The sequence below is a fragment of the Diceros bicornis genome, chromosome 39, assembly GCF_020826845.1.
Source record: "Diceros bicornis minor isolate mBicDic1 chromosome 39, mDicBic1.mat.cur, whole genome shotgun sequence".
Lineage (NCBI taxonomy): Eukaryota > Metazoa > Chordata > Mammalia > Perissodactyla > Rhinocerotidae > Diceros > Diceros bicornis.
Genome location: NC_080778.1, coordinates 14,299,446 through 14,325,577, shown reverse-complemented (window position 1 = coordinate 14,325,577; position 26,132 = coordinate 14,299,446). Strand labels below are relative to the sequence as shown.

At 43.4% G+C, this 26,132-nt stretch overlaps 1 protein-coding gene across 1 annotated transcript in view; it reads left to right on the top strand.

Moving 5' to 3' along the window:
- Positions 1-25,918, top strand: part of SCAF8 (SR-related CTD associated factor 8) — a 180,500-nt gene extending 154,582 nt beyond the window's left edge. The window contains exon 22 of the mRNA XM_058534103.1: positions 25,900-25,918. The gene's annotated coding sequence lies outside the window, so the exon portion shown is untranslated. The remainder of the gene's footprint in view (positions 1-25,899) is intronic.
- Positions 25,919-26,132: the final 214 nt, after the last annotated feature.

Genomic DNA, 26,132 nt, shown 5'->3' with positions numbered 1-26,132 from the left:
CACCTCCTCATTCTAAGTCTTCTCACTCCCTCCCCTGCCCGCTAGCTAACGTGACCTTGGCTGCAAAGGGCCACAGAGTGACCGCTCCACGTTTGTGGGTGGGGTTGGAAGAGGCTTGTCTCAAGCCTGGCACAGGGGAACACCAAGAGTCAGGTTCCTGGTGCCCAGCCTCGTGTCGGGGGGCCTCTGGTATGTGAGGAATAAGTGAAGATGAGGAGCAGGCGGAGTTGGGCCCCTCTTGGAGCACCCCCCTTCATACTTGCTCTGTCTGCACCGTGTGTTAGTACCCAGGGCTGCCTCTGTCTTCACGCAGACGCCTCCTCTCCTCTCTGTGTCTTCTTCCCTTCTGTCTCTTATGAGGACTCTTGTCATCAGATTTAGGGCCCATCCAGATGATCCAGAGTGATCTCATCTCGAAATCCTTAAGTATATCTGCAAAGACCCTTTTCCCAAATAACGTCACATTCACAGGATTCCGAGGTTAGGATATGGATGTATCATTTGGGGGCACCATTTAAACCATCACGCATCATAATCCCAAGCCTGAATTATGTCCTAATGTATTCTTCTGTATTTTTCTTAGGGTCTGCCAGTGCCTTCATGCCAGCCCTGGGTAGAATATGAAATATTCTAGAATATCCCTTGAACAACACAGGGCACTGTTGACTGTGGAACGGAATTTCATATAAGGGTCCAAGCTCGGTGCCCAAGAATTTTACGTATGAAAGGCCAGAAGATCCTTAAATCTGTCTTTTCCTCTTACCTCCATCGTTTCCTAATCCAAATGACCATCATCTCTTACCTGAGTTGTCACCATCCCTTCCTAACAGGCCTCCTGCCTCCATACTAGCCTCCTTCAGTTTCCTTTCCACACTACAGTCAGTGATCATTCCAAACTGTAAATCTGATTGTGCAAACACACACGCATCACACGTGGAGACACCAAGACACACCTATTCCCATCCCTCTTAAAAATAAGACCCAGATCCCTAATGTGACCCACACAGGCCTGCCGACCTCTCCAACTTTCCCCTCCCCACAACCTCCCGGCTCGCAGGACGCAAGCCACGCTGTTCTTCTCCTGGTCCTGCAAAGATGCCGTGCCCCGAGGGCTGTTTCAAGGCGTTTGGAAGCCCATATTTTTATTTTGAAGGTTCCCAGCTCCTATCATATCCATCATGTTATAATGAACCAACATGCCACATTAAAAATTTTTTAGTGCAAAAATATTTTTAAAATTTTCTTTAGGTGCCGGCCTTGTGGCATAGTAGTTAAGGTTCGGCATGCTCCGCTTCAGCAGCCTGGGTTTGCAGGTTTGGATCCCGGGTGTGGACCTACACCATTCATCAAGCCATGCTGTGGTGGGGTCCCACATACAAAATAGAGGAAGATTGGCACAGATGTTAGCTCAGGGCCAATCTTCTTCAGCAAGAAAAAAAAGAGTTTTTGTATTTCAGCTTTTGAAATTATTTGACTATGAGTAGTGACTCCTTTAATTTAAGAGTGCGTGCGATTTCTCAGCCATCCTCTGCGTGCGTGAGAAGTCTTACGATGTGAGAGCATCTAAACCTTTACATTTTTTTCAAATACAGGGAAATATTTATGACTACTAAATTGTAACAATACTGTTAACAACGTCTTCTGTTTTATTTACATTCTATTAAACAGTAATGTCAACTTTGCAGTTTTCCTTTCATATTTTGCAGATAATATGTCTTTTTCCGGTCTCATGCCTTTCTCTAAATTCCCCCTTCTACCCCGGCCTTTGCCTGGCCAACTTCTACTTATTCTTCTGATCTCTCCTCAAATATAACTTCCCCTGAGGAGCCTTCCTTGACCCCTCTTTCCAGGTCAGCTCCTCCTGTCACATCGTCTCATGGCAGTAAGTCACTTTCCTGCAGCTCACATCTCAGACTTTAATTTCAGGGGTATCTGTGTGACCAGCTCTTCAAAGTTTCTTTCCAGCACCTGGCAGACTCTAAATGCCACATGTCAGAGGCCGTGGCTGGCTGGTCTCCATTGCGTCCCACCTGGCACCTACCACGAATGGTGGTGACATAAAAAATTGTTAACATTATTCCTCTTCTCACATGCTTAAACCTTATGAGGATAAGCTAAGCATCTTTTGCCTCATTTACCTTTTCTTATATTAAAATGCAATCTAACATTATTCATTATTTTCTCTAATGACTTAAAATAATCCTAAGAGGACACAATTTCAGAATCCAAATCAGGGAAATGTGTGACCTAGAGATTTATTCAGTCTCAGTTGGCCCAGACATGGACACTCCCTCAGTGAACAGCATCTGTCCCTGGTCCTAGCAAATTCGTCACCATGATCATCCTGTGCGCCAACGCAGAGCGCTCTCTATTTTACAAAGCTCTCTGTATTCCACGTTAGTGGTCTCCTTTGCCACTCGAACAATCCTGTGAGGCAGGTAATGGAAGGAACGCATCTTCTACATAGTTACTTGTGAGCACAAGCGATATGCTGTCTGCCAATCACATAGCCCAGGACCCGGGTACAGCGAGCATTCAGTCCTTTGCAGGTGTTGTTGCTGTCAGACAGTTAGGACTGAGATCATGGGAATATTGGGTTAGTCAGAGAGTGCCTGATGTTTAGTCCCAAATGCATTCATGTCACTTGGTACCTCCAGGTCTGTGTGGCTCAAATAAATGCCAGGAACCACAGAACGCCATGTCAGCTTTCAATTTGTAATCTGGACTCCAACCCCATAAAAAGTACTGTTCGATCTTAGACCAAATTGACTGATTGTTTTGACTGTTCCTAGAAAAAAGACAAGATTTAAAATTGATTTGGTTAAGTAACCATTTCACTGAACTTTGAATGTTCCACCAAGACCATTCTGCCCATTTCTGTAGGCTTGACTCATTGGTCCTCGCCCTGCGGAAACTGGAACCATGTGCTCTCTGTATCTCATTTATTCTGGAAACAATATTAAGTTCGTACTAAGCAAAGAACTCTACTTGCCACGTAAGAGAATAAAAAAGCTGAATAAGACACAGAGATCTTGTCCTGGAGATGGTGGGGAGGACCAACATAAACCTCCTACAAGGCAAGATGAGATCAGTGATTTAATAGAGGAACAAGAAAGTGCTGTGCTACAGAGAGAACACTTATTTTGAAGGGAGGAGCGGGATGGAGAGGGATTCATGGTGGAGCTGGCATTTAAGCTTTGACTATGGATGGGGGTGGAATGGGATTCCAAGCTAGGGAAACCCCAGAGCAAAAGCAGGGAGATGGGAAAACGCATAGCGGGGAACAGTAAGTAACTTGAGCTGAGAGGGTAGAGTCCATGATGGATGTAGTGGGAACTGATGGTCTGAGCGTGAAGGGGCAGGAACGCCACACCAAGGGACCTGGCACTCTATGTCTTCCGTCTTCTGTGCCTGTAGGGGACAGCATTTTGTTCATTTTCAGATTTCAACAAATGTATCCATTCATTTAATAGGTCACGTCTAATATGGGCCAAGCACTATTTAGACCAGAAATACAACAATGTACAGAACAAAGACCCTGATTCATAGAGCTTTTAATCTAGTGGGAAGAGATGGGCAACAACATTAATATAATATCTTGGGTGGGTATAGGTGCAGTAGAGAAGAATGAAGCACGGTAAGGAGGATAGAATGGAAAGGGGGTGGGGAGGCCATGGCTAGTGCTTTATGTGTAGTGGTCAAGGAAGACCTCACTGATGAAATGACATTTGTTGGAGTAGAGATCAGAAGGATGTAGGCGGTAAGCCAGGGTTGATTAATTGAAAAAATTAATGGAAAAATGAGTTAAGTCTGCTGTTTGGCACGATCGAGTCATTTTCCGTGGTTTATGGTATATTGATTTTCTTTCCCATTGCCCCAAGAACATCTTAAATACACCACTTAGAGTTCAGCTTTGCCAGGAGGCTGTGCTGAGCTGGAAGGAGAGACATAATCAGAGTTACGTGCATTTCTGGGAAGGCTATTGGATGTTGGGTGTTTGTCTATGAGTAAGTGGGTAGCGTTCTGGCTTTGGAGTCATCCAGATGTGGTCTTAAGTCCGTCTCTACCACTGACTAGCTCTGTGACCATGGAGATGTCATTTAACCTCCTTGAGCCTCTTTTCACATCTCTAAAATGGAAATAAATAAGATCAATACACATGAAGCACTCAGCTCGGTGCTAGAAACGACAAAGACGTTTCATTAAATGCTGGGGAGTAATTGCAGCAGTAACAGCACAGTGAGGGTAGTGCCCAAAGGGTGGGTCATCCTGGTTGTGTTTATGTCCAGAGGTTACTCATTCTCCCATGCCCATCTATGGCCTGTTTCCTTGAACGGACTGTGGTCCTCACAAGGACAAAAAATGCATCTGATCTTTGCAGTCCATACAGTGTTCTTTACACAGCAAGGGCTAGATAAGTATTTGATGGCAAAGTGAATTATTGACTGTAATTCAACTGGGAAACGGCCACAGCGGAGGAAGTTTGCCAGTAGGGGAAAATGTCTTATCAAAGTCTCAGAAAATGAATTTCTTTTTATCAAATCTGTTCCCCTGCATTTTTCATCATTGCTTTCAAATGCCATTTTTACAATAATTAGAGTAGCATTAAAAAGCAGTGAGAATTGGGCCGGCCCTGTGGCTTAGCGGTTAAGTGCGCGTGCTCTGCTGCTGGCGGCCCGGGTTCGGATCCCAGGCGCGCACCGATGCACCGCTTCTCCGGCCATGCTGAGGCCGCATCCCACATACAGCAACTAAGAAGGATGTGCAGCTATGACATACAACTATCTACTGGGGCTTTGGGGGAAAAAATAAATAAATAAAAATTATTAAAAAAAAAAAAGCAGTGAGAACAAGGATAATCAATTTTTTTTAAATAGCGGCTCTGGATTTCAGTGGCAAAACTAGCATGTAGTCCCTAGCATATTTAACCAAAATACACTGTGCGGCAACAGCAGGGAGGGAAGTGACAAACTGTGTCTTTCTAATTGACAGCCTTCAGCCCCCCGCCCCTGCCACTGGCCTGGTTGGGAATCTTTGAGGCATGACCACCAATATCAATCTCCCTTTTCAGGGTTTTAGTAATTTCCACTTACATACAGGAACTTTAAGATGCTCAGATGAAGGTTGGCATGGGAGCTCAAGGTGCCGTGTTGTTATGATTTTAAAAGTCTCTGGGCCCAGCTCAGGGGCCTTGGACATAAAGGGACAGATGCTGCCTGGCGTCACAAGGACCCCCAGCTTGAAGCAGGGTGGGGAGGGGGCCTGATTGCACAGACACACAGGACCCCACAAGTGCCTCTTGAGGAGAGCCTTTAGGGATCTGACTATTTCATGCCATTGTCTGAATATCTTAGGATCACGCCAACCAAGAGGTAGTCATGATCTTTTCATTCAAGCCAAATCGAGCGCAGTCATAAGTTAACCAAGGCTATGACAAGACTCTGACTTACGGTGAGGGAAATATTACTCATTTTGAACCAGCCATCAGAATGTTTATACGCGATGTTGAGCAAAGGCAGCATCTATATTTTGTGGCCACTTCCGCAGTGCTTCCATTTTTCAGCATGACTGTTGGGAAGTGAATGTGCATATAACGTGTGTCTGAGGAGCAGCTCCTCCTACCTGGAAAAGCCGTGGTCGTTCCTCTCCTTCCACTGAACAAAGCCTGTTAGTACGTTAGGGACTGAGGAGGAACACAGGTATTTATAATCCTCAAAGAATGTTGAAAACCTTGCTTTTGGTCAATTTCAAAAAAAAAAAAAAAATTAAATATGATTTAAATGTCACGTTTTCTTCTTATATCTATTTATCCCGGTATGCAGAGAAATGTTTGGAAAGTGGGAAGTGGGAAGAGAGAGGGGAATGTAAACGGCCCTCGGTCACAGTCTTGGAATAATCAGAGTCGGCTGTGTAAGCAGCAGCCAGGCTGTGGCATTTTCTTTCCACATTTGCTGGGCCATCGAGCATTTGCTTCCCGACAACTTTGATTTAAGAAGTTCCACCATCTTCAGAGAATCGACGTGGTGGTGTGGGAAAGATTGGTGCAGTTTCCAATATCAGAATGCAAATAAAGACGCAAGCCAATTTAATGTTGTTATTTTTATGGAGCAAAATTCCTCGCAGGTCACCCAAGCAAAACCTGGACCCGTCATTTTCCTTATCTTTACAAATGGCCTGGTGCAGCGTGCTCATCCAGTTCACAGGGACTTTGACTCGGTGAGATCGCAGATCCTTCAGAAGACTTCAGTAAAAATCCAAACCACCTCGGGGCCAGCCCCGTGGTGTAGTGTTTGAGTTTGGCACGCTCTGCTTCGGTGGCCGGGTTCATGGGTTCGGATCCCGGGTGTGGACCTACACCACTCATCAAGCCATGTTGTGGTGGTGACCCACATACAAAATGGAGGAAGATTGGCACAGATGTTAGCTCAGGACTAATCTTCCTCAAGCAAAAAAAAGAGGAAGATTGGCAACAGATGTTAGCTCAGAGTGAATCTTCCTCACCAAAGAAAAAAAAAAGCCAAATGACCTCAACTGGTTTATAAAATGGTCCCACAAAACCAGAATGAAATTGTTTGGGTTAAATGCCAGATGGTTGGTCACTTCGAAATAATTCCCCTTCCCCCCCGCCAAGGAAGAGAACAAGGCGAGTGGCCAGCTAGAAGGGGTTGTTGGACCACAGAGATCAGCCTCCTGCAGAAGTAGGCTCCAGGATGGAGGTCACCAGTATCAGGGCTTTCCTATGAAAGGATGCACCCACCTCCCCCTCCACCTCTCACACACACCCAGCTGGCGACACACACACACACACAAGGAATAGCTCTTATTTCTATGTGCCATGCACCACACCAAGCACTTTAAAAGTATTCTCTCTCCTCTGCCTGATGGATTTGGAAAGGTAGGGTAACTTGCCCAATATCATGGCTAGTTTAAGTGGTGGGGCTGGAGCTGAATCCTACATCTGTCTACCTACCTCCTTACCTCCCTACCCACCAGGATCACCTGGACAGAGCCTGAGAGAAGGACAAGTAAACACATGGAGGTGTTAGGGTCCCTGGCTCAGAGCCAGAGTAGGCCAGGAGCTGGGTGAAGGGGAGGAGGGCTTTTACGTGCTTGGGCAAGTTCTCAGCCAGGACTCACACTTCCTTTCCTGAGAGGCCATGTATTTGGGCAGTCTGATAGAGGAAATGATAAATGTGTTGCTGGTAAAAAATGGTCCAACCCAATGAATCATTGGAAACCCTTGATCATTCTGAGGCCTCCTACTTCAGGATCACTGATAACTTGTCTTGGCATCTTGACTAGACAGAAATGTAGCCCAGGGGCCGGCCCAGTGGCATAGTGGTTAAGTTCCCATGCTCTGCTTCGGCAGCCTGGGGTTCGCAGGTTCAGATCCCGGGCACAGACCTACACACTGCCCATGAAGCCATGCTGTGGCGGTGTCCCACATACAAAATAGAGGAAGATTGTTACAGATGTTAACTCAGGGCCAATCTTCCTCACCAAAAAAAAAAAAAAAAAGAATTGTAGCCCAGGAATTCCACCTCAGGCTTTCAATACTGCAGTTCTTGAGAGAGGTGCTCAGGGTGTTGGGAACCAGGAACCAAAGGTCTCAATAGGATGTCTGATCTCATTCCTCTGGCAGAAAGGCTATTGGTGGGAGTATTTCACTAAAACCAAGAGAACTGAAAAGTTGAGAGTTGAATGAGGTAGGTGGGGTTGAATGAAGAGGCAGGACAAATCTGAGTACCAGGTGGGTCATTTAGTCAACCTTCAACAAATATTTGTTGTGGCACTGGGATACAGTCATGAACAAGCACCCTTCCCATAGAGGACATATGTTGTAATGCATGAGTGACATGCATAGTCTGTATGTTCTAAGACAGAAAGTGACAAAGAAATGGCTAAAATAATTTCAGTTGTAATAAGTGCAATGATGCAAATGAACAAGAGTCTGAAGGAGAGATGTTTGGGGGTGGAGTGAGAAGGAATAAAAAGTGTTGCCAAGGAAAACTTCTCTCTGAAGAGGTGACAGTCCAGCTGAGACCAAAGGCTGTATTCATTTGTAGGACGATGGGCAGTGCCTGAGGAGTATTCAGTGGGAGAATGTTGTCGTTGTAATTATGTCACTCCTGCTGCCATGGGGAGAAAAGATTGAAGAGGGCCCAGACTGAAGCAGGGAGATGCTCCAAGGCTCTCCTTCCTGGGTCAAGGGAGCTGCATGAAGATGTCAAGAGACAAGTAGAAATGAGAAAAGAGGGTACATATTTTCAGAGAGAATCTCAGTGTGACTTCCTGGTGGGCTGGGTATGGGCGTATCTGGTATTTTCACCATAAGCATCTTTGCCACAGACACATTCGCAGCAAACATTTTCACCGCATAACTAATTGGCCATAAGGCAATTTTGCCATAAAAGATAAAATCACAAAAAATAAAAAAAGATGTTAAAAGGGACATAATAAGACAGGAAAACTGAATAACAACTGAATAAAGAGACTTTATTGTGAGACACAAAATATTTGAATACATTAAAAATGTGTATAGATTCATGACAATACTGTACAAATAACTGATTTTATTGGGTGGATTGTACCTAAGCACTTATCTTTGAAGTGTCTCATTCATAGTATTATGCTTTTTTATTTTTGCTTGTGGATTCATCTCCTCCTTCAGCAGCGTCCGTCACCCTTTTTCACTAAAATTTCTTCCTTCATTAAGAGAGGTATCAGTTTTCAAATACTGGGATGCATTTGTGTAACTGAGCTTCGTATTGCGTTGTGAAAACCTTCTACACTGTCAGTTGTTCTTGGCATATTGTCACATGTCCATTGGTAGACATTCTGAAGTTATATGGGAAATGTGGACCTAAGATTTGTATGATATGAAAAGGGGAGTACTGCGTCAATGGAGAAATGAAACCCAACTGTCAACCAGCTGAAGCCAAACTGTCAACCAGTTATTTTATCTTTTATGGCAAAATTGCTTTATGGCCAGTTAGTTATATGACAAAAATTTTGCAATGAAAATGCTTGCTGCGCAGATGCTTACGGCAAAGATGCTTACAGCTAAAGTACCCAGAACTAGATAGGAGGATGTTGGGGAGGGAGGAGTCAAAGATGACTGACAGATTTCTGACTGGGTGGATGAATGCCATTTTCCTAGATGGAGAAAGTAGTTGTCAAAGCAAAGGGCCCTGGCGTGGTCATCTGGGGTCTTGAAGAGCCAGGGGGATGAGAGAGCCGGGAACGCTGTGGGATCTGCTGGTCAGGGGTGATGTAGGTGAAAAGCAGAGATGGGAGATCTTGTAAGGGTTCGTCAAATGAGGTGTGTTGGTTAAAGCCATTAGCACAGTGCTAGGAGCATCGTGATAACTCAGTAAGTGAGAGCTGTTATTGCATTAGGAACTGGCCAGGTCCCTTGCAAGAGCCAGGACAGAATAGACAGAGGAGGAAAGGACAGGAGTGAGGCATGCTGGGCAAGGCTGGGAAGACCCTGTGAACACTGTATGTGTATGGAAACCCCCTCCTTCCTCTCACAAGGGAAAAAGAGAGCCGTGTAAGGAAGGAGTGGGTTTCCACCCCTGAAAACCTACAGGCGGGACATAGACAGCTCTTGGGACACTGGGAGGTTCCAGGCTCAAAGCATGGGCTGAAGCTTCTAGATCTCTCACTCTTGTCTGCAGTAGCTCGAGCAGCATTTGACCACAGTGCCTAGCCCGGCTCCCGATGCCCTCAGGCATATGACCCTTGGCATTCGCAAGCCCACAAGCTCCCTTGTGTTCCTTCTCCTTCCCATGGAGGAGAGGATTCCCTTCAGCCCCCGGATGGCCTCTGCTGTTGTCCATTCTGTCTAATTCCCTCCACCCCTCCATGTTTTCCAGTCCACTGAGACACAACATGATGAGAACACAACATTTTGACGCCGTGAGCAAACGAGAGCTGGGGATCAAACGTTTTTCTGTGATCCCAATTCTTTCTGTACCAAAATATATACCCCGTGTTAAAACATTTGCTTTTTAAAACTTATAAATGGAAAGGGGACCTTGATCTGAAATCTCTACTCTCACACTAGATCTCCACTGACTTGAAGCAGGCGTCTGACCTGAATAAGCTCTGTGGATTTGGACATCATCAGGAAGAATACTCATATTAGTAATCCATAGCGCCTGTCTTCTTATCAGAAAAGGAGGATGGTTATATGTACCTATTTCCTAGAATGTGAGCTATTATGATTGAAGGTTAATGTTTGTAAAAAACAGAACTTGAGACTTCCCTGAGGGTACTTGTGAACTTCAGGGTATTTACTCCTTTTAACACTCCCGCAGACGCACATGTGCACACACACTGTCATCCCTTCTCCTCACGAAACCACAAACACTTCCACAACATTCACTGGCAATCCTGATGGAAACGGCTCACGGTGGCCATGATATCGCAGGAGCAAAGGCCAACACTGAAAGCTTTAAGTGATGTGTTCCTGATTTTAAAAGCTTCCCGCTTATCACCTTCCCTTTTAAGTTTTCCATCTAGGAAGATGTCACAGTGAGGCCGTTGGGAAATGCAATGCGTGGCTTCTGTTTTCACCTTCGGGACCTTCCCAGGCCTTCCTAGGTCCCAAGAGGAAGGTGGGAAAGTATACAGACTGTCCCCTGTCGCAGCTCATCCTTCCCAGGAAAGAACGTCCGGCCTGTCCCTGTCTCCACTGCTTCGCTCTATCCAGCTTCCCTGACACGCCTGAAGTCTCTCACCTTTAAAGCCTGGGGAGCCAGGCTGGGCAGGAGGGTCAGTGGCCTGCTCTGTGGTGAGGGACATCAGGGGAGTTGTGACCCTCCACGTGGGGCAACGTCTGGAGCCTTCTAGAAGGTTCTTCACATCTTCCAAGCACACCTGTTCCCCAAGTAAAGATTAACATGTCAGAGGCACTTTGAATGGCCAACAGGATGATCCTGAAACAGGTTTCACAAAACCATGCCTGGAATAGGGAGCATTTCCCTAATGTTTTAGAGCAGCACGTCTCAGTTTTTCCCATCCACGCACCATTAGTGGCAAAGGAGAAAAAGTGAATCCCCCTCCTCTGGGGGCCAAGGGCACAGCAGTGGTCGGTCACAAGCTTTGAAATAATCTTGTTCTATCACAAAACTCCTGTGTGATCATGAAAACGTGCACCAACTTTGCACTCTATTCCAACATACAGGTTTGTTTTAATATACAAGTCAGGGTTTGTACTATATCCCACTACTTAACTCTGTGATGACAGCTCCTCCCATTCTGTAAATAAAGTTGAGGCTTTATGAGAATGTTCAGTGTTTGTCCTAAGGCTCTGTGTGCCTCCGTGTCCCCAGTTTGCACTTGGGCCATGACCCTGAGCGCTCTCTGGTGGTGGGGTCTGTCCCTTGGAAGTGCCTGGGCTGCTTGCAAAGTCATTTCCACACTGTCCCAGTGGGCCTTCCAGACTCCTAACTCCCTGATCTTGTTTTGTCCCTCAGTCTTTCCATTATCTTGATTCGCCTACTTGGAGGTTTTCCCAGCGCCTACCATTTAATCTGTCGGAAACTGAGATCATTATCTCCCTGCCTCTTTTCCCTTCTTGTTTCTCCAAGGCTGTTCAAATCTTGCGGACTTTCCTGCCGGTTTCCCAGCTTTGTTTGCTGTTTGACTATGTGGGCAGAGGTGGAGACCTAAAACAAACAAGTAAACAAACACACGAAAACGAAGAGGAGACTTGGAACTGATGTAGAAGTTCCCAACGTGTCCCATTGGTGGCTGTATTTACAAAAGAGGATGCATCCCCTCTTCTCTGATGCCAGGCTGGAGCAAGAGGGAATTTGGAACAACGTCACAAATCCCAAATAGAAAATGTTCCTTCCACCTCTCCAGCATCGAGTCAGGAAGGCAGCCTCCCCATAGCCTGAGGAGGACTTCCAGTGCAGTGCCTGTGTCAGTATGTTTGGTTAAACTGTGAAAATCAAGCAAATATTTAACTGATTCTTCCACCAAATTGACTGTGCTTGTTCAAGTATCGTAGGCACACTGCCTTAAAGAAGTTCACAGTTGTCATTATTTTAATTTAGCAGATGACGTCCCAAATGATGGTGAAATATCTAGAAAAAAAATTTTTTCTTGGCTAATGTGGAAAGTGTGAGATAATCAGGGATGCAAGAAGCATCTTGGTGATTTTTTAAAAAAATGAAGTCCTGCCCCTTACCTAAGAGTCTTATAAATGTATAAGTATATACATTTAATAATAATAGTAAATACTAGGAGTAACAGTAAATAATAGGAGTGCTCGGCGCACAGACACTTTCAGTGCATCGTGCCCTGTGCTAAGGGCCCTACTGCATCCTACTGCTTAATTCTCTTCACACCCTCTGAAGGAGATTCTCTTATCACCCCATTTTGTAGGGGTGATAAGAGAATAAATCCCCCTTAAGGGGATTTAAAAACTTCCCCAAAGTCACACACAGAAGTGGCAGAGTCACTATCCAAACCCTGGTCCCTCTGACTCAGAAGTCTCTCTCTAGACCCAGTGTGTGACACACCCAAACCCACACTCACCACCTCTCTGTCTGGAAAAAGCTTGCCTTTCTTCAAGATAAGGAACCTTCTCTAAAACTAACAGAGCGCCAGAGCTGTGGGATCACGTTTATCTTCCTGGTTGTTAGTGTATTTCCAGCTTTTTATTATTTTCTATTTAGGGAATGCATTGAGTGAGGCATCGTGTTTACTTTTCTGCTAGAGCTTATCTTGTCTTTTAGAAGTTAGAATTTCTTCCAATGAGAAGATATTTACATCCATAATTTAGCCAGCTTATCTTCTGGATTAATTTTATTAGCTCCTGAAGCTGGAACTGCTACCACCAATTCATACAAGGGCAGTTTTCAACATCTTTATAAATGTGCCTCAAGAGGGAGCTCCTTGCAATCCTTAGATTTATTCAGTTCTCTCAGGACTGAAACTTGGTTTTAAAACATATTTTCAGAGAATAGATTGCAATGCGATATGAAGAGAGAGGAAGTTCATGGAAGAGGCATGAAGAAACAAAATAGAAGTTCAGGAATTTGAATTCTTTGTATGGAGGCCATGAAGATCCAGGGATTTAGAGTCTATAAAAATTACTATAAAGAGAACTTAAAGAAAACTTCTATAATTCTTTTAGTATGTAGAATCATAGCTCTAGATGGGCTTTTAAGAAGGCAGACAGAATTGCCTTCCCCTGTTGTTAAGGACTTGGGTGGGGCTTGGGGGTGGGCATGGTGGGAAGGTTGGGGGCAAGATTCTCTGCTCTCCTCCATAACTGATTATATAGTTTAATGTATTGATGCAGCATCCTAAGACAGAGGGTATTAGGGCGTTTGTTTTTGTTCTTTATAAAATCATATTAGCTCAGAACTTCTGAATAAAATGCAGAGAGGCACTATTAAAAAGGCCGAAGAGAAATGAGAATGGAATTCTAAAAAGTATGTATTTATTCCAGAAAAAGGTAAGAAAGGAGGAGCAGGGGAAAAAAAAAATGGCACAAACAGAAAACAAATCAGAGTAGCAGATGTAAATCCAACCACATCAATAATTAACATTAAATGTAGATGGACTAAACATTCCACTTTAAAGGCAGAGATTGTAAGACTGGAAAAAAGAAAGACCCAGTGATATGTTGCCTTTAAATACAAACACAAGTAGGTTGAAGGTAAAAAGATGGAGTAGATATGTCATATAAACATTAGAGAGCTGGAGTGGTCATATAAATATAAGATAAAATAGACTTCAGGATGATGACTATTACCAGAGTTAGAAGGGGAAATTCTCCAGGAACACATAACAATCATAAATCTATATATGCATAGTAATAGAGCTTGAAATACATGAAGCAAATATTGACGGAATTTAAGGGAGTAATAGACAAATCCACAATCATAGTTGGTGATTTTAACATCCCTCTGTCAGTAGTTGATAGAACAACTAGAAAAAAAAGCATTTCCATTCATCTAGATTGGCCATCCATTGGGAGAACTGAGCTGGTGTCAGCCAATGGGTGCTCTGCTCACCGTAGGTTTCTATTTAATTTTCTTGGCTAATTAAGAAGCAGCTGTCTCAGCATCCTTTGTTACCTGCAAGATGTCTTGAGATTGATTGCAAGTGCTGTGAGAGTGAACCTGAGGTCTTGACCTGGGCAGGTGAGCTACAGAGGATTTCCTCTTCACTCATACACTTGAGATCAACCCTGTAGTCTAGACAGGATGAGTTTCTACTGAATAGAGTAAATTGCTTCTGACCAAATAAGACAAGGCCCCTTTCTCCAAGGAGCATTTCGTAGCTACTAGAACACCAGGCTGTCAGAGAACTGGGGGTCCTTGGGGGGCCCTTGTGCTCCGTGTTTGATTATATTGATGAGCCCTTGAGCTTGAGATTGGAGTTTTACCTCTACAGCTAAGTGGTACTTAAAATCAAAGACCCATTATCTTACAGCCACCTACCTCAAGACCGGATTGTGTTGTGCTGGGAGCTGCTTAGTAGGATTGTCGCAGCACAAGGAGCAGCCTCACTCTCTGGGCTCCAGGCAGAGTCCCCTCTCACCCTGTCACTTATCAATTCTCAGCCCAACCAACTCCTGAGAAGGGAATTTTTCAATTTCATACAGTGATCCCAACTAACACTTTTCCCAGCCTACAGAAATAAAGGATTCAAAAATTGTGGACGTTCTATCAGATAATTCAGAGTAGTTATTTAGGTTAAAGCATCTTATGTTTCTGTGTCAGTTAAGGTACATATGGTTGTGGAGACTGGACCCTCTGTACTGGTCTGGCAGTAATTCTTATTTCTAAGTTAATATTTTCTTAGTTCAATTTAAGCCTTATTCCCTTATTTTCTAAATTAAGAGGAGCTAGAAAATAGATGTGCTATTATCCAACTCTACACAATGGGGTGGGGGAGCGGCATACAAGCTTACGTTGAACTAAGAAGCCAAATTGAAGAAATTGCACAGGTTTGGTGATTGGGAGGAAATATCCAAGATCAAAATATTATATTTTGTTAGGCAAGGGGAAGAAGTCCTAAAATGTATTGAATAAAGAGGGAGCTGGTTTCCAATGGGCTTTCATCTGTGGACCAGTAACACACATTACATAAAATCCCACCCAGAGCAGGACAAAGTCAGAAAAACACTAGGGACTAATTCGTGAAAAAGAGATAAGATTGAATACTCAGGCTAGTCTATGAATCATTCAACCCACTCTGCCCTGAGACACTCAGGTTCCCAAGTCAATTCTTTTATTTTTAGAACCAAGATTGTGATAAATGCAATATTTGTTTCTTTTGTACAGTACATTTTGCATCTATTGTTCTTTCCATCTGGTTTCCTCAGATAGGTTAGTAACTCTACCTGATGCCAAAGAAAACCTTTGTTGCCCCTTAAATCCTCACTGGTCCCAGCGGCAGGTCCCGAAATGGAATAGGGCCTTTTTCCATTTTGTTTTTAATGAAAGAAATAGAACATGAAAGAAGCACTTTTCACTCCAGCCTCCTGAAAGACCTTACCATTTTTCCCTAACTTTTATTTCTGTTTAGATAATGAATGGGGGCGGGGGGGGGGAGAATTATGGTATCATTTTAGAAATAACCTGATAAATCATCTAAATGAGTTACTTCTCTTCTAGTGATTTAATTGTGTCTTCCAAGGGGGAGAAAGACATGTGGAGTCCACTTATTTTTATATAATAGACGTAGGAGCGGGGAAAGACTTGTGTTCCCTTTTTCCTTCAAATCGTTTAACAAGTCAGGAATCGTGGCACTTTAATAGAGAAAGACCATAGGACTCGAGTGAAGGAGGTCACTAGTTATTAATTTTGTGACCTTGGGCAAACGAGTCTCTTCTGAGCCTCAGTCTCCTCATCTGTAGACTGGGGAGTTTCGTCCTTTCCTGCCTGCCCCATGAAGTCGTGTGAGGAGAACACACTACAGGTGAGAGGTTGATACAGGTGGAAGACTTCGTAGATGGCAGCACAGTGGTCAGTTATTATTTACCAGTCTTGTTACAGTCTAGAACTCTTCTTTCCACTTAGTTGTCTTATCTCATTACCTGTTTTTCTTTTCCCTAATTTCAGGCCATTATTCCTTCTATAGCATCTTCCTTTTTTCTTTTTTCTTTTTTTTTTGCAGGAGAAGATTCACCCTAAGCTAACATTTGTTGCCAATCTTCCTCCCTTTTTTTTTTCTTTCTTCCCCCCAACAAAGCCCCAGTACATAGTTGTGTATAGTTGTAAGTTCTTCTGGCTCTTCTCTGTGAGCCGCCGCCACAGCATGGCTACTGACAGACGAGTGATGTGGTTCCACACCCGAGAACAGAACTCAGGCCTCCAAAGTGGAACCCGCTGAACTTTAACCACTAGGCCATCGGGGCTGGCTCCCTACTTTCGTTTTTTCTGTTTCCTCTTTCACTTGACTTGTCAAGTATCATGTTTTTCATGACTTACCGTGTACCCAAGTTTTAAGCAAGAAATTCTTGTCTCCAAATCACTTCCCAATACCTTCCTGTTGTAGGGGATGGATTCTTCAGGTTCATTTGGTAGTTTTCTAATCTTATCATTCTGTAGCTTCATATTCGGTACAAGAAGCGAGGATTCGAGTTCTGGTTTGGGAACTTGATCTGATGGATGAATTGAGCACATTTGCTTCTCTGACTTCCTTTCCCGGGGGTGCTGGGGACCTCTGCCTTCACTCTTTCCTCGGAGCAGCTTAGCAGGACTCCTCCCTCCAGCAACAAACTAATACCCATTGGATTCCGAAGCTCCTACTTTTTTTTTTTTTTGCTCCAGATGAAAGTCCCTTTTTAAAGAATTTTAACAACCGATTTCTCGTAAGACATTAAGCTGGGAAGTACTGTTATCCTGCACTGCTCTTATACGCTCTTGTTTGAGGGTTGGTGGCCTGGTTCTTCTTTTGAGGATATGTCTTGTTGATGTAATTCTAAAACAATTTTAAACCCACAGATTAAGAACATGTGTTTCTTCATGTCACATGTTAAGAGAGACTTCAGCTCAATCTGAAATCTATATTGAAGGATGTCTTAAAGCAAAATTGAAACTTTACAGCTGTATTAACTACAAATTATGTCAAGTCTGGGTAACACGACACAGAGAGTCAGATCAGAGGCCCATCCAACTTAGATTTCTTCCTCTGACAAAGGCCTCAGGCTTTTTGTGGTTGTGCAAGGAAGGTGGGTGGAGTGGGGAGTGTGATAAGCTGTGTCGTCTCAGAATGTCAGGAATGTTCCTCAAAGGTACGTCTGTCAGCATGACCTTTGCTAACTCCTCTTGAATCCGTTTACATTATATCTGCTACCTCTTGGGACATCAGTTTCATATTTTTATTATCTACAGTAGTCCAGTACTTCCTCTTTTTGTCCTAAAATTACTTCTCTCAAGCTTCAAAGAGTGCCCTCTGCCTTGAGGATTTGGAAGCCGTGATTCCATGTGCGTTTGCTCCCTTCGGTTCCACTTGATCCTGGAGGCTCTGATGATATCTGCTCAGCCTTTGTCTGTCAAGACTGAGAAAGCTAATTTTGGTTCCGAAAACGGAAATTTTTCAAAGGAGCTTTCCTCCAGGAGCCAAATAGTTTTTGAGCTAGGGTGCAGTGGTCGTCACTGTGGAGATGCAGGAACACAGCGTGGTGGCCGTTGACAAAGGGTTAAGCGTTGTGGACAGCATGAGCAGAAGTGAAAAACAGCACTGATCCAAAACATATAATATATACTCCAAAATAAGCCAGGCTCGCCCCTCTTAATGGGATCACGGCAGACATGCCAAATTCTACAGCTAGTCAATTGTATACATATGGTAAAACTTTTCATTCCAGTCAACGATTGCTGCAACGTGATTTTAATTATGTACAGATTGAGTAGCTGGAAGAAAGCACTGGAATTAAACAGAATAAAGTTAAACACAAGCCCTTTTATAAGTGGCCCTGGTTTAGGTTAGGATGTATGCAAATAGCGAGAGGAATGTGTGGTTTGGGGGAACTCGGGATGGGACGGGGCTCATCTTCAGTCTGGGACCTGGTTGTTTATCTGGAAGGAGAAAGTTTACAGAAACGGTGATTATGCTCCTTTGAAGTTGAAACTTATGCTGATACTCGCACCTTGTTACTCACATTTTTCCTGCCTAAGTACAGGGTTGTCTCCGCGAGATGAAATTGCTCTCGGAGCAAACATTGCATTCAGTTTGAAAGGCAGTGGGATCTGGATATGGCAGATCAGTAGTTTTGAAACTTTTTTTTTTTTCCCTAACCAGACTTTGTTAAGCTGCGCTTCTTGTTTCTCTGAAGTTAATTTTACATAATGAATTCAAAAGTGAGGCTTTTACTTCGTGAGTAAAAAAATGGGAAGCAAATTTTGCTTCAGATGAGCCTTGGCTGTGCAGATGGGAAAACTACCCCCTCTGGAATGTGCTTTTCTCAAACTTGAATAGCATACCTTTGACTTTCTTCATAATTTACCAGAATGGCTTTTACTGACTTACTATCTTTTGAGTAAGCCACTCTGAATTCCAGCTTTCTCTTTTTTGTGAAGTGAAGATACACTCCCCAGAGCTGACTTACTGACATTTGCCTGAAGGCTTCAGGACACAAAACCTGGCCAGGTCGCAGGCCCTGCGCACAGGGCTGCTGTGACCTCCCAGAAGAGAGAAGATGGGGTTAGTGTAATATGGAGTAGAAATGACACCCGGTTTTCTGGAGCCTGTGCTATGATCACATCAGATCATTTCAAGGAGGGGGCAACCCCGTAATCTGTGCTTTTGCCAGTGAGATGGGAGTGAACTCGCTAAAGGAGCAGGCCCAGGGCTGGATCAGGTCTGGAAGGTTCTCCTCACCCAGTATCCATGGAAAAGGAGCCAGAGTGATCCGGGAACCCCCAGGGTCACAGAGGAGATGAGTTTCATGATCCCAGTTGTTGGGCAAGAAACCACACTCCCCACCACCGCTGCCTTGGGCCGGGGCGAGCAGCAGCAATTTCCATCTGTCCTGCTGCCCCTCGGCTGATCTGGATGGCAAATGTCTGTTTCCATGTTCACCCACCTCTTTGTGAGCGTGTATGAATATTTATGTACAGACACTCATCTGCAGACATACATGCTCTAGTCTATTTTTCTGTTGTTTGGGCTTTGGCTTAGTCATTTTTCTTGGGAAAAGTCATCAGTTTTAGCCTAGAGGGGATTGTGGGCTAATTCATTAATTAACTAAGTAATTAAAATTCCTCCATAATAACTATCTATGAATTGAAATGTCTCACTCTGGGAGTAATAGCAGAACTACCAATGTCTTCCACGTAGCCACTAGATTATGAATTTCTTGAGGGCAGCTTCCACATCTTACTCTCTCACCATCTTACCTGAATCCAGCTTTTTGTTGGTGGTTATGTTTTAAGGCTTCCTAGTGTGTAGTGTGTCCCACGCCATGATGCTTGGTGTTTCTGTATCTTGTTCAAAGTGAGTAATGCAGAATGACACATAGATTCAGCCTTTAGAAGGGGTGGATTCATAGAAGTGGATGAAGAAAATACATTTCCTTATATTTTTTCACAGCAAAAGTATGTTGCTGTAAAATTTCTGTGGATTTTGCTCATATACTTCAGGGGAATTAGCTTCAAAATGTGACGGACCAGAATATAGGTTTGGCTTGCTCTCGGCTGTGGCTTGCTGTGGCCGGGGTTTCTAAACTATCAGAGCATTTCTCAGTGGCCCAAGACTCAGCTTGGAGGATGCAGGAGGCTCTGCAGGGTGTGTCAGAGAAGAGCATCTTCTTGCATGTCAGACTGCCGAGGGCTAACGGAAGGGAAGGGAGCCTTGTTGATTTCTAAGCCGCCCCGATGACTGTGTTGTAGACAATCTCCAGACACTCAGGCCCTTGGGACCCCTTTGCCAAACTGTGGTCTGGAATGGGGCCTAGGCATAGGGCAGGTAAAGTACAAAGAGCTGCCTTCTCCACACTTATCCATCTCGTGGAAACATGTCAGGCTGCCTCCTCCGGGGCCGCGCATTTATTTTAAAGAATGTTAGAAAGGAAATATATGGCTTACCATCTTCCTCCCTCTTTGGGCGTGTTTATTGTGATTGGAAATCCTTCCAGTCCACGTGGCTGTGGCTTTCCCTCCACTCTTCGTGCTCCTGTGTTAAACAGCCCTCTATGCAAATAAACAGAGAAAGGAAAAGTATTTTATTCAGCTGCAGAAAAAGGAGCGAAGTTAGACTCAGGAGAACCGAAATCATGTAACCACGGCCTGTGTCCCCTGCAGGATGCTTTTTGTTCTTGCCCGTGGAGTGAGGCCAGGAGGTGGAGTGGAGGCCTTTACCAGTGCTGGCTGTCAGCCCGAACCCAGGTGTCCTGCAGTAGATGGGACTGCTGGCCCTCGTTTGCTAGTTTGTTGTTTGGTAGAGTTTACTTGGGGTTTGTCTTGACTTCTCCACTTGGGGGAGGAAATTTTGAGATGCTCTGAATTTGATTAAAACCTAGAAGCAAGAAATAAAGCTAAGGGGCCAGCCTGGTGGCACAAACGGTTAAGCGTGCGTGCTCTGCTTCAGTGGCGTGGGGTTTGCAGATTCGGATCCCGGGTGCGGACTGATGCACCGCTTGTCAAGCCATGCTGTGGCAGCATCCCATATACAGTGGAGGAAGATGGGCATGGCTGTCAACTCAGGGCCAATCTTCCTCAGCAAAAAAAAGAGGAGGATTGGCATCAGATGTTAGCTCAGGGCTGATCTTCCTCACCAAAAAAAAAAAAAAAAAAAGAAAGAAAGCTGAAAAACGTGTGCATTTTGCATATCATACATTTTAAAATTTAGTTTCAAAGCCAATAAAATCTCCATCTGTTGGCACAATAGGTTAGACTTATTTGCCATCAAAACCATTTTGAACACATTCTTAGACAAAAGGGACCAGATACTACCTAAGACCATTCAGTGACTGACACAACATATGCTGTGCCCTAGGCCCTCAAAATCCAGCTTTTTGTATGACAAATGAAGGGACCATGGCCTTTAATTTTCATTCTTTTTGTCCTACTAGACCTGGAAATAACAATTGAACATTGTATTGTTAGTTCCCTATTTCAAACAAATGATTTCTTTATGTAAATCCCTTTAGTTCAAAAGAAAAAAAAAACTCCACAGATACAGAAAGCTACACAAATCAAGTGTATGGCTTAATGAATTACTGCAAGGGGACCACCACCCAAGCCAAGAAATAGATCTTTACTGCTACCCCCAGAAGCTCCTTCTCTCTAGCCCACCCCAGTCACAGACTCTCCTTCCCCCGTGAGTAATCACTTCTGAACTTCTGTAAGAATCTGTTTCTTGTGTTTACCTTTTAATAGTTTTATCATCCATATGTGCACCTCTAGATTTGAAAGTTTAATCTTGCCCATTTAAAAATATTGAGTATCTCTTTTAATACTTTTTTTGTGTGTGTGTGAGGAAGATCAGCCCTGAACTAACATCCATGCTAATCCTCCTCTTTTTGCTGAGGAAGACCGGCTCTGAGCTAACATCTATTGCCAATCCTCCTCCTTTTTCTTTCCCCAAAGCCCCAGTAGATAGTTGTATGTCATAGTTGCACATCCTTCTAGTTGTTGTATGTGGGACGTGGCCTCAGCATGGCCGGACAAGCGGTGCGTCGGTGCGCGCCCGGGATCCGAACCCGGGCCACCAGTAGCGGAGTGCACGCACTTAACCGCTAAGCCACGGGGCTGGCCCAATACTTTTTTAAACTGTAGATACTTCCTCTACCCCCTATAATTTATCTGTTGAACAACCTTTAAGTAGAACTTAAAAGTATGTAAGTTAAATGCTACCAGCAACACATTCACTTTAGTTACCTTTCCTTGTCTTACCTCTTATTTTGAGATTTTTCTTTTCTGAAAACAAGGTGGTAACACCTCATTTTAATTGACACATGGTAAAACCTAAAAATAGATATAACTTAAAAGGCTAAGAAGTCAAAAAAACTTCCTTTTAAATCTAGACTAGCAATAGAAAGGATGAACTTGCCTTGCTGATGGTCAGGGCAAGCTTTTCCTTCTGTAATACTGTTGATTTTGTGACAATAATATATAATAATATTATAATATAATATAATAATATATGATTATATTACATATAATCATCTATATTCTGGACAAAGATTAGAAAAGAGCTTATGGCTCTATAAGAAAAAGCAAACAACCAACCAAAATCTTGAGCAAGGTTAGAAGTTAAAGTGCAGAGGCTCTGGTGGCACAGTGGTCTGATTCTCTATTCTGGTTCCGCCACTGTGTGACACTGGCCAAATCACTGAGCATCTCTGCTCCTGCTTCGTCATCTGTACAATGAAGATAATAGAACCAATTTACTAATCAAGGTCCATTGGCACTTCTGTTGTGCAGAACAATTATTTATTAAATTCTCTGCCTTATTGATGTTAATCCTTGAAGATGCTAGTTAAACCTGAGTCCTTGGTTTAAAAATACAGAGTGTGGAAAACTAATGTTCAGGAAACATCAAATACAATGTCACTTACTTGTGGGCACTAATACTTTTAATTTTTTACTTGATAATAATTTATTGGCATTGATAACAATAACTAAAATGGTGAATACTTGCAGAGAACCTTTTGGTTCATGAAACACTTTCACATGAACTATTTCATTTGTTTCTTAATAGAATAAAAAAATTATACCCTAATTATTTCTCCTGCTTTCAGCATATGCTAGTTCTCTCCTTAGCCATAACCTGTAGTGAAGGGGAATTTATTAAAGACTTTGTTATTTGTTATTTGATGGGTAAAGAAACTTAAAATATAAACATTTGGTCATTATTTTTCTATACATTTCTAGGGCTATTTATTTTTCTATAGTACCCAATTCTTGTCATTATCATCATAAATCTGGACAAGGAAAAATTATAGATTAAATAACAGATATGATAATTAATCTTGAGATCATCTCATGTTGCTTGATAAAAGATAAATACACAATAACCAAGCCACCAAAATAACATAATGAATTTTTGACTGTCCCCTGAGTTACTCCTTATTGTATGGTCACTTACACCGCAAGTCAGGGAGACTTACAACATGAGTGACTCACATTACTCTGTAGGAAGATCTTTTTTCTCTTGCCTTGAATCCTTACTCAGAAACCCGAGAAAATATCTCCACATGGAAGTCTAGTGGATTGTCACAAATCCTTGACCTGTACAGATAGTATCCAGAATATGCCTGAAGGAAGTTTTATTAAAAGAGTAGAAAATTTAATAACTATCATATCCTGATAAGAGAGATTGCAGTAATCTATCATCCCAAAGGAGCTGCTGATGTGAACATTAAGATCGTTTAAAGGACCTGGCTTCCTATCTCCTGTCTTCCAGACTCCACAGGCTCTCTGCACTCTCTCAATAGTGGGATAGTGGGAATTGGTTCCAGACCTAGCTGGTGCTTATAGACCTTCCAGAAGCTCCCACAGTTCTAGCAATTAGGGTTGGATTCGGGTTCCATCTTCTTGAGGTTTAATCTCTCTTCTGGAGCCTGGCTTCATCATGCAAACACAGAACTAGTGTTGTTGTGCCTTCTCATGACTTCATAGGTGCCCACCCTCCTTCCCAGGCTACAGGAGAAGGAACCTCCACTCTGTTTTCCTCTCTAGTCCCTGAAACTTCATACCACTCCTTCTCAAGCTCTTCCTAGCTCTGAGCGTCAGATTTTGGCATCCCATCCTTAAGAGACTTCTCCTTGGTGAGAAATCAAAATTGTACCCAGCTCACTCTGGAGCTAGGTGCTAACTGATCGGCAGGCAGACACTCACTCCTCTTTGCTCTCGCCATTTTGTTTATTTATTTATTTTTTTCCCCCCAAAGTCCCAGTAGATAGTTGTATGTCATAGCTGCGCATCCCTCTAGTTGCTGTATGCGGGACGCGGCCTCAGCATGGCCGGAGAAGCGGTGCATTGGTGCACGCCTGGGATCCGAACCCAGGCCGCCAGCAGCGGAGCGCGTGCACTTAACTGCTAAGCCACGGGGCCGGCCCCGCTCTCGCCATTTTGTGTGAACTTCTAATAGAACACCTGTCACTTTGTTGTATAACTTGAGAGCTTTCACACTTTTTTTCACCATGACCTACAAAAGAACATATGTTATACATTGCAAACAGTGCACACAGACTTATATATGGTTGATACAGTTATATAGACATATACCCATGTGAGTTTTCTTACCTTTACTGAATGCACACTGATATTTTTCCATTTTATGCTATTCTGTTCTACTTTATTTGTTCATTCATTTATTTTTCATGCTGGTCAAGACCCACTGAATTAATTTCATGAGCTTGTAATGAGCTGCTGTTTGAACAACACAGTGCTAATTAAATTGCCTCATTCCCCTCCCCCATCCCTGTTAGACTGACCTCACTGTGGGCAGGAAGTGAAGTGTGTCTATTTCTTCTTGGTATACTCAGCACCTACCTTAGTGCCTGATGTGTAGCAGATAGTTAAATATTTGTTAAACCAAAGAACTCAGCGTGAGTCTCCGTGCCCATGCATACCTTATGGGGCAGTTGTGAGAACTGCATGAGATCATGTATTTAAAGCAGAGAACACAGGGCCTGGCACCAACAGGTGTTCGATTAACATACGAGTTGTCTTTCGAGTTTTTTGATCTAGCTCTCCTGTTAATTGACCATTGGACTGCACTGCAGTTTTTTAAGTGTAATGAGAGGTTTGAACTCCATTAGCCTAAGGCCTCAGCCAGCTCAAGTACTTTAAGACTTCACAAGATGTCATGGAGCCAGGGACATATTGCCCTTCAGGGACAGGCTAAAAATATGGGAAGGTCATGGGAGAGAGTTCTTTTTGTCATACCCTGGTGGGACTTGTTTCTCCCTGAAAAGTAGAGACTTGAGCTTATTATTAGCATTTCTTTGCAAAAATGAAAATTACTTCCAAATTTAAAAAGATTATAAAATCAGCATGAAATTTAGAGTGTTTTGTGAATCAAAAGTCTTCATAAGAGCTATTATTTCAGAACCATGACACCTAAATTAAGTCTGATGTAGCAGAAAGAGCACTGGTTGGTGAACTTCTAATTCTGCCAGTAACCGATTGTGGGCAGGGCAGCCTCTCTGGATCTCATTTCTTCATCTAGGAAAAGGGGAATCTCACCCATCTCAATTCTGTGATCCCAAATATGAACTTTGGAGTCTTGCATTTTACATTCACTGGAGCATATTAACCAATGAGGAGAGAACATTCTCATAAAAACATGCCTCAGCTGCAGAGTCTGAATCAAATACAGTGCCTAAAACTCTTCTCTCTATAACTATGTCTTGGTTCCCTCAGTTAGAAGCGTTAAATGATGGGCTTTAGCTGACCTGAGAGCCAAAATAGAGAGTCAAGTTATCTGTTACCTGTATAAATTAAACTTCAAAAATCAGGTTTTTGGGGCTGGCCTGGTGGCATAGTGGTTTAAATTTGCACGCTTTGCTTCAGCGGCCTGGGGTTCGCAGGTTCGGATCCCGGGTGCGGACCTACACACCACTTATCAAGCCCGGCTGTGGCAGGCCTCCAACATATAAAGTAGAAGAAGATGGGCACGGATGTTAGCCCAGGGCCAATCTTCCTCAGCAAAAAGGGGAGGATTGGCAATGGATGTTAGCCCAGGGCCAATCTTCCTCAGCAAAAAGGGGAGGATTGGCAACGGATGTTAGCCCAGGGCTAATCTTCCTCACCAAAAAAAAAAAAAAAAATCAGGCTTTTGCATGAATTATCACAGTAGTTTGTTCTGCATTATACTTCATCTTGTCCATGAAATGTGAGCTTTTTGTTTAATGTGGTGTGAGTTGATAATTCACAAGAGTAATTAATGAGCTTACTTGTTGTTTTCTTCTAGAACAGAATGACTCAGAAGATAATGGGGCTTCTCGGTGGGGCAGAATGTGAAGTCTTTCCTCTTCAGCTCTCTGGATTACATTTAAGAAGGTCAGTATGAGTTCCATGTACTGTCTGCTGGTACCTGCACGTCTTCACAAGTTCTTAATGAGCAGGCTGTCCTGAAATTAGCAGGGTGCTTAGGAACGTCTCACCTGCCTTGGGCCTCTCTAACTGCCTTGGCTTTAAACTCAA